Source organism: Crocuta crocuta, unplaced genomic scaffold (genome assembly GCF_008692635.1).
Source record: "Crocuta crocuta isolate KB4526 unplaced genomic scaffold, BGI_CrCroc_1.0 scaffold310, whole genome shotgun sequence".
NCBI lineage: Eukaryota > Metazoa > Chordata > Mammalia > Carnivora > Hyaenidae > Crocuta > Crocuta crocuta.
In genome coordinates, this window is record NW_027532609.1 from 1,986,320 (window position 1) to 1,994,468 (window position 8,149).

The following is an 8,149-nucleotide window of genomic DNA, read 5'->3' on the forward strand; positions in this document are numbered from 1 at the left end:
CTCTGGTCTCCTCCAGCCACCCTGGCGCCCTCCTCATCCCCAGGTGCATTGGGCTGTACGGCCTTTTCACTACCGCCTTCCTCCTGTCCTCTCACTCCCGTCTCCTCTCCCTGCTCTCCTAACTCGGAAGGCCTGGTTAATGACGGGCAGGACCACCCACTCCTCAGCCTCCTGGAGCCCCTCAGATACCCTGCACCCCAGCAGGAGCCTGTCCCTCAGACACCGCCCCCACCACCACCACCACCACATTTCCCTGTCCCGGGCACTGGTGCTTGACCCCAGCAGAGACTGAGTGGCAGTTCACTTTCTGAGAGGCACTAGGATGCATCTGCTTTCTGTTAGATGCCAGAAGTCCGCCATCACAGCATTCTCCCTGAGGTAAGGCATGGTCTAGTTATGCTGTAAGAACTGTGGCCTCCGGGCCTATCAGTCATTACTACCCATGTATGAATGAGTGCTTCAGCCTACATCTTTCAGGACCATTCCCAAAAGCAACTTTGAGCAGAATAAGGGCCTGAGTCTCCCTTCCAGGGGCCCAGGCCACACCCTGCTCCCCATCAGATGGGGAAGCCAGCGCTACTGGACAGCATCATGAGGTACCCAGATGGGAAATGAGTCAGGGGAGTACCCCCCCACCAGAGTGAGTCAGCTAGATCCCCAGTCTCCTTGCTTCTGTCCCCAGGGACCCCCTCCTTTAAAGTCTCAGGGCCTGAGTGATGGGCCAGGCCTCTGGAGAGGCGGGAAGGGGCCATCCGAGGTGACTGCAGAAGGCTCTTTACCCAACCTGCAGACTCCAGCCAAGAGAACCCCATCTCCTTGGGCTTCAACTGAGAGCCATTCTCAAATACCTTGTCAGTGACAAAAATGTACAAGCAGCGTGCTGGGCAATGAACGTAGAAATGGATAGGCTGAACTTGAACTCATTCAGGAGACAGGAAAGCAAATTAAAACTCACACAGCAGATCCTATCATGTCTGCAAAGATCCAGATGAAGAGTTTAGAGAAGAGAAATTCACAGGCAAGCTGGGGCAGGGCCAAGGGTGATCCTTGAGCCAAGCCTTGGAGGATGGGAAGGGGGTCGGTATTCTAGGCAGGAGCTCGGCCTGAGCAAAGGCCCTGAGGTGGATAGGAGTGGAGCATGTTGAGATAGGAAGACCAGCAGCCTGGTTAGAAGGCATATTTTGAACACAAGCCAGGAAGAGCCATTGGCTGGGGCACAGAATCCTTAAATGGCAGAAAACAGCCCACAGCCTATGCCCTGTAGGCAATGGGGAACCATTGAAGATTTTAGGGCAGAAAAGTGGCATGGCATAAGCCAATCCCTACCTTTAGGAAGAATTTGGAAATGGGGAGGGGGGCAGAGAGCTGGTATCTTCTCTCCCCTCCAGGCAGAGTTCCCCTTCGACAATCCATCTGTGTCACCATGCCTGTCTTACCTCCCTCTCCCAGTCCCTGCAGTAGGATCAGCCCCCCTTCCTGAGGAAGGCATCATTACCATCCCTACTGGATACCCCTAGCCCCAAAGGCCCTCAAGGTCTCAGGTATCAGAGTGAGGCACACTGGGATACTTCCCCTGCATTCATCGGCATCCCAGAGCATCTAGGCCATGAGGCCTGGGCGTCAAGCACCCTTGAAGACCATCTGGGCCAAAGTTAGAATGGTACAGACTGGGAAACTGAGACTCCCAGGAAGGGAGCAAAGGGTTCCAGATCCCACAGAGGGTTCTGGCAGCCCAGGAAAAGCCCCCAGCCCTGCTCTGAGGGAGCTCCCCACCTGTGTGGGACCTTAGGCTGGAGCCACTCTGGCCCAGGGTGGATGATACGTGTGGTGTCCAGCTCCTTCTGAGCCCTATGGGAGGCCTTCAGCAGAGGGACAGACAGTGCGGGAGATTGGGTTTGAGCTGCTGTGGAGATGGCCTTCCAGTCGGGGGGACAGCATGAGTAAAACTGAGAGGTCAGAGTGAGCACAGAGCCTGCTGGGCCAGTGGCCCCCATACCTCTTACCTGGCCTGAGGGGGAAATCGGACTAGGGGTGGGGCAGGAGTTCCTGGTAAGGAGGGTTCTGCGTTCCCCGCGTGAGGACTCTGAACTGACAGGGGCATCTTAGAGAACAGGGCCAGGGAGGCATCAAGTGCAAGGAATTGAATCGGGGTAGATTCTTCGGCCTCTAGGGATCCTCTGGGGGCCCAGTGGTGCTGGAGACAGCTTCTGAGCCACACAAGCGAGCGTGTGTGTGTGTGTGTGTGTGTGTGTGTGTGTGTGTGGTGTGTGTGTGCGCGCGCGCGCGCGCTCACTGCCCTGGGGCCTCTGGGGCAGGGCAGAGGCCAGGCCCTTGGCCCAGCCCACCCAGACTCTGGAAAAGCTGTTCAAGAACCAACTATAACCGGTCCACCCCCACCCCATGTTCGCCTGCCCTCTGGGGCAGGACAAGAAGGGTCTGTCAGTGCTGCCCGCCGGGGGGCTGTGGCCGGTACTGCCAGGTGGGCCCGGCTTTGGCAGCAACCCTGGAGGGGAGCGGGCTGTGCGCGGGGCTTTCAGAGGAAGCGTATATAGGCTGCTTCTGGGAACTGGGCGTGCTGCCCGGGAGGGGGCAGGCAGGGGAGGGGGAGGGGGAAGTAGCCCTGACGTCCACGTTCACTGGCGCACATAGATGTGGGCGTGCACGTGAGCATGCACAACTCCGTCCTCAGCTCGCTCACTCACAGGCCTGGGGGGTAGCCAGGCTGAGGAGGTGAGGACAGCATGGGGACAGGGGTGCTGTGGTTCCTGTCCAGTGCCAGGAGCGAATGAACGAGGGGCCTTCCTCCGGGACTTGAGCCCACTCCCCTGCTGGTCCCTCTGCTCCTTCATAGCCTCTCCCCAAGTTCTGATCCTTCCCTGCCCCCCCTTGCCCCCAGCATACTCCCTGCCCCGACATATGTCCCGTTTCAAAAGTACTATATTATTACTATTACCCAATGTATGTGAGTGATTTTGGAGTGAACTGGGTGTGTGTGAACAACTTTGTACTTGGACTCCCCAGGGTAGGGGCTCCTAGCTCTCTCAGCTTCATTCCAAACAAGGGAGGGGGTGGAGCTATCTTATAATTGGGAGAAAATCCCATGGGGAGTACTGACCATGTTGTGCCGCAGCCTCACAGCTGTGCTGCAAGTCAAGAAACATTCCCATTTTATAGATGAGAAAACTGAGGCTCACAGAAATGCAGGGACTGGCCTCAGGCCACTCTGGGCACACAGGCCACAGTGTTGCCACTCACCTCAACAGATCGGGCCAGGAACGTAGTCACCCACCAGTGGGCCCAGGCACCCCACCACCACCGATAGGGGAGAGAGACAGGTCTCCAAGGGGGAGGCAGCTCCTGTGTCCCTATATCCCACCTTTCCAGACCCTCACTACTTCGTCACAGCATAAGCAGATCCTCTTCAAGAAAGTCCCCTACTTGGGGCNCTGGACGGCTGCGGGAGCAAACAAAGCCACATTCGTCTCAGATGTAGGGCAGTAGCAGTGAGGGCTGCCAGCAAGGTGGGCTGGCGGCATGGTTCCCCAGGTTCTGAGCAGTGCCTGTCCCATTAACCATTCCTTCCTCCCGCCGAGCTCCTGTCCACACCCAGCCATTCCAGCCCCGCCAGCCCCGACGTGCTTGCGCCAGGCCTCCAGCCACTGCTCGTGCTAATCCATTTCAGTGTGTGTCTCCCTCGTGGCTTAGCAGTCATGGTGGGTCAGCGAGGCTGCCTCCCCTTCCCAGACCAGTCCTCCGCCATGGTTCATAAGGAAACTGGGGCCCAGAGAGGGGCAGCTACTCTCTCAGAACCACACACCAAGTCTCAGCATGGGGGGGGGGGAGAGGGGTGTTGAGCCTCCCTGCCCTCTGTTCTTGTATCCTGGTTTGGGTGGTGGCCTTGCCCACAGGGCCAGCAGCTTCGTGCAGGCAGGCCAGGGATCTCCACTGCCATGCTCCCTACAGGACTGAGCCCACAGAGGGGCATATTGATTCCTAAGTCAGCCAGGGGTTTTCAGACTGTGCCCAAGGTGCTCCAGGCTTTACATCCAGAGGTGGCTGAGCCCGGGAATGTGGGAAGCCAACCCCACCCCAATTCACGCATAGCAGCTCCGTGAGCACGTTTATAGATTTGGGTTTTGTGTAGGATGTGGTTTTGGCAAACTGTTCTGTGGCTTTAAAAAAAGTGGGGGGGGGAGAAAGACTTAAAAACCAAGGAATTGTTTTGAGTTGAAAAATACTGGGAGCAGGGGAGACTCAGGTCAGATACAAGGAAGAACTTCTTGGCCTTCATAGAATCCATGTCAAGACTGATACCAAGGGCCCCTGGAAGATGTCCTTTCCCAGGTGGAACAAGGTCTGGGGGCCCAAACACAATCCCAGCTTCCTCCTGGCCACGCATGGGGACCCTGCCTCTCCTGGCCCTGCATCCCATCCCTGCTGCTCCTGGAAACAAACAGGACATTCCTGAGCATCCTACAGGCCAAGGACCCCTGCAGGGCCCCCCCCCCCCCCACCCCCCGCCAATATATCAGCTTCTACATTCAGTGTCATCCTGTGTCCCAAAGAGTAGCTGATGAACTCGGCCATCAGGTAATAATCGATAATCCCTGGCACTCCTCCACCTTTGTTCAGGCTGTTCCCTGGACCTGGTCTTCCCTTTTCCTCCTTATCCTTCAAGGTCTAGCTCTAACACCTCCATCCCTGTGGACCTTTCCCAACCACTGATTGCTGAGGCCCACAGCCTGGGCTTCCCCTTCCTGCGGCCCTGCCTTCCTTCTCTGTAGGGTTACAGGCCTTTCAGCCCCCTGCTCCCTGACCTCCATCAATATGATCCCCAGTAGCTACACGTACACACATGCGTGTGCTCACACACACACACCCCTATAGCGCTGCTCCGCAGCCTGGCTTGAGGCCTAGCAAGGAGAGTGTCTGGGCCCAGCCGTCCTGGGGGAAGTCTCCAACTCAGGATCCACAGCCCCCAGCTCCAGGGCTGAAGCAGGGCCTCAGGCGTGGGCCAGCCTGCTCCCTGGGGAGATGCTGGGGGCTGGAGAGAGGAGACCAACTTCCTTTCCCACCTAAGAGCAGCCCTCCCCCACCCACATTTCAGGAGGGGGCAGCTATAAATATCAGTGGGCCCAGGATGCTGATTCCCACGACTCCAGCCCCTCCCTGCCTCTTCCCTGTGCACAGCAGCTGGGGCCGGCCCAGCTTCTCCTGCAGCTGGAGGCTGGCCAGGGAGGCCTCAGGCTTGGACACACACACACACTTCCCACCATGGTCAGGGAAGGAACAAATCACCCTTTTTGGGCGCCTTGGAGCAGCTAAGAGTAAGCCGTCTCCCGCCCTTCAGTCCTGACTCAGACCCCACCTCTCCTTCCTCTGAATCCTCAGCTCCGGGAACCTCTACAGGGCTTGTGGGGGGGGAGGGGGGGGGGAAACAGGCTGGGGGCAGGCACATGGTGGTAAGGAACATGGAACATGGTATTAGAGAGCCAAGGATGAAACTCCAGCCCTACCACTTGATGCATGACCTTGGGAAGTGATTTGGCCTTTCTGAGCCTCAGTCTTCTCTCCAAAATGGGGATAAATGATTCCTACCCCCTAGGCCTGTTGAGGACTCAAGCCCTCTGCCAGAGTAAATTAGGTGCCTGCTTCTGAGGTTGCTGCATTTCTGTTATTACCCTTTTCTTCTGGAGAAGGGCAGGCCTAGCAATAAGGGGGATCTTTGAGAAAGGTTCCAAGGCGGGGGGTTGGATAAGGTGGCCCTGTGAGCAGGTCAGTGTGGGACTCGGTGACATGGAAGAGGGAGGTGGGTTCTCAAGGGAGCTCTCAGCCAGCCCAGGACCCCCCACAAAGGGGGAGGGGGTTCCGCATCCTGCTGACCCACTGGGCGGAGGGCCACACACCTCTCCCACTGTGACAGCCCTTGCCAGCCCCATCCTGAACCCTGACAGCCCCGCAGGCAGAGATCACGGGCCCTGAGAGCAACACAATCAGTATTATTGAAAAGAGTAAGCAAAGGAGACTCAGACCCTGAGAGCAGATGGGTGGGAATGTAGAATGAGCAAGCCCCGGGAACTTTTGTCAGATGGGGAGCCTAGACACCCATCTTTGCCCTGCTCCCTGCCCAACCCTGGGCCCCCTCTGGCGGTCAGGGTGGAAGGCAGGGCCCAGTGACGTAAAATGGCTCCCAGAGCTCCCGGGGAGGCTGTTGCATCCCTCCTTAAGCATAGTATCCAGAGGAATAGACTCCAGACTGAGGGAGTGAGGGAGTCTCTCTGCCCTGAGCTGCTTGGACCCACTGGGGGTGTTGGTGATGCCCAAATCCATGTATGTGTGAGCCCAGAGCTGGTGGAGGTGAGAGGGAGTGAGTCTTGGAAACCGGCTGTAGAGAGCACCATCGGTTGGCAGGCAGAGCGGAGGTAGCTCTAAATGAGAGGCTGGGCAGGGTCTGGGCCCCCAGGTTAAGATCCCAGCATGTGGGCATCCTCCGCCTTCACCCCCACAGACTCTTCTCAACAGACCACTGGGCGCAGCTCAGCCAGCTCCCCGGATGCACTAAGAGAATCCAGGCGCCCGCCCCCAGCTCCCTCTCGGCATCTGGTGCCCATGTGCTTGCAGCCACCCGCCTGAAGCCCAGCTGAGCTCCTCCAGGGTCAGGTGCTCGGATGACAGCCTGTCCCTCCAACTGTCGACAGCCCTGAGGCAGGAGAAATGTTGTAGGGACCTGAGCCTGCTGTGCAACCACAGTCCCCGAGCTACCTGGCCCTGCTGTGTGGCCTTGGGTGGACTCTCCCTCTCTGGGCCTCTGGGTAGAATAGTCAGTTCCCAAGGCCAGCTGTAGAATTCTGAGCTCAGGCCTCTTGTGAATAGGACAGGGGACTCTGCTCCTGTCCAGAGACAGCCAGCTGCTTGTCTGGGGCCATACAGCAAAGTGGGCTGGGCCTGGAAGGGGGGCTGAGAGGCGGCCTGGCCAGCCTGAGCTCCCTGGCACCTAGAAACCACTTTCGCAAGTTGGCATGAAGCCCCGGGGCTCTCCTGGCATGAGAGTGGCAGCCCTCCTCCACCCCCCCTTCCCATCTTCCACCCCCTTGCCCCAGCCCCACCCTCCCAAAAATAAACCCAGACCACCCCGTTTTGTACCAGCCGGACCCACCCAGCCCCTCCAGAGCCAGTTGAGTCACCGCTCCAAGCTGCTCCTTTTTTTAACTGTCTGAGTCACTGGTTGTGGCTGTGTCTCCATGACACATGCCTCGGGCTACAGCCACGCCACGGCCTCCAACGGTTGGGCACAACCGAGGGAAGGGTCCCAACAGAGGCTGGCGGCAGGTGTGAGCCCAGGCAGTGGTCTCCACAGTAACACCTCCAGGCCTGGGGAATCCGCCCCCTAGCACGCCAGAGCCCAGACCTGTCCCCGACAGCCCTGGCACTCCGTTGCCTCATCAGCCCAGGACAGGCTTTCAGGGATCCTAGGGACAAAGCCCATCCGTGTCCACCACGCCTGCACAGCATTGCTTTGCTTCCAGCAGGTCTGGGCCTCCCACCCCGAGACTGAGGGTCTCCAGGCCCTAGGCCCTGCAGGGGTGGGAGTGGGCAAGGCCTGGCCCCCTGGGGTGCGGGCCACAGAGATGCTTAGTTCCCACCCTTCCTCAATGAAGCCAGCTCAGACCCTGACCACTCTGCCCAGAGCACCATGAAGACTTCCTGTGCCAGAAGCTTCCACTTGAAGTCTCTCCTGCCTTCTCTATCCCCTCACGTGTCAGCCGAGCTGCAGGCCTCTCTTCCCCATCCCTCTGTCTCTCCCCATGGCCATCTCTCTGTCTCTGACCCTGCTCTGTTCCCTTTCCTTTACATGGTCCCTGGTCCCTGTGGAAACCCAGAGCGCCACCTCTGCATCCGGCAACCCCCAATAGGTCCTTCCCTGTCTTCCCAGTAGACACAACACAGCCTCACCTCCACCCATTCCCACAAGGGGCTCTGGGCCCCAGGGACCAATTCTGAGAGAAATTTTCCATCCCCTCACCCAAGTCCCCTCCTCCCCCTGCCCAGAGCACAGGCTACATCCTGTCATCCTGTCATAGGGGATGTCAGGATCCCATGGGCACTTCCTCAGAGCCTGGGAGTGGGGGGGGGGGGCAGGGGACCCGGG

General features: G+C 58.6%; 1 protein-coding gene across 1 annotated transcript in view; it reads left to right on the forward strand.

Annotated features, from left to right (window-relative positions):
- The window catches only part of CSPG4 (chondroitin sulfate proteoglycan 4), a 35,193-nt gene that overhangs the window by 590 nt on the left and 26,454 nt on the right, over positions 1-8,149 (forward strand). The gene's annotated exons all lie outside the window — the stretch shown is intronic.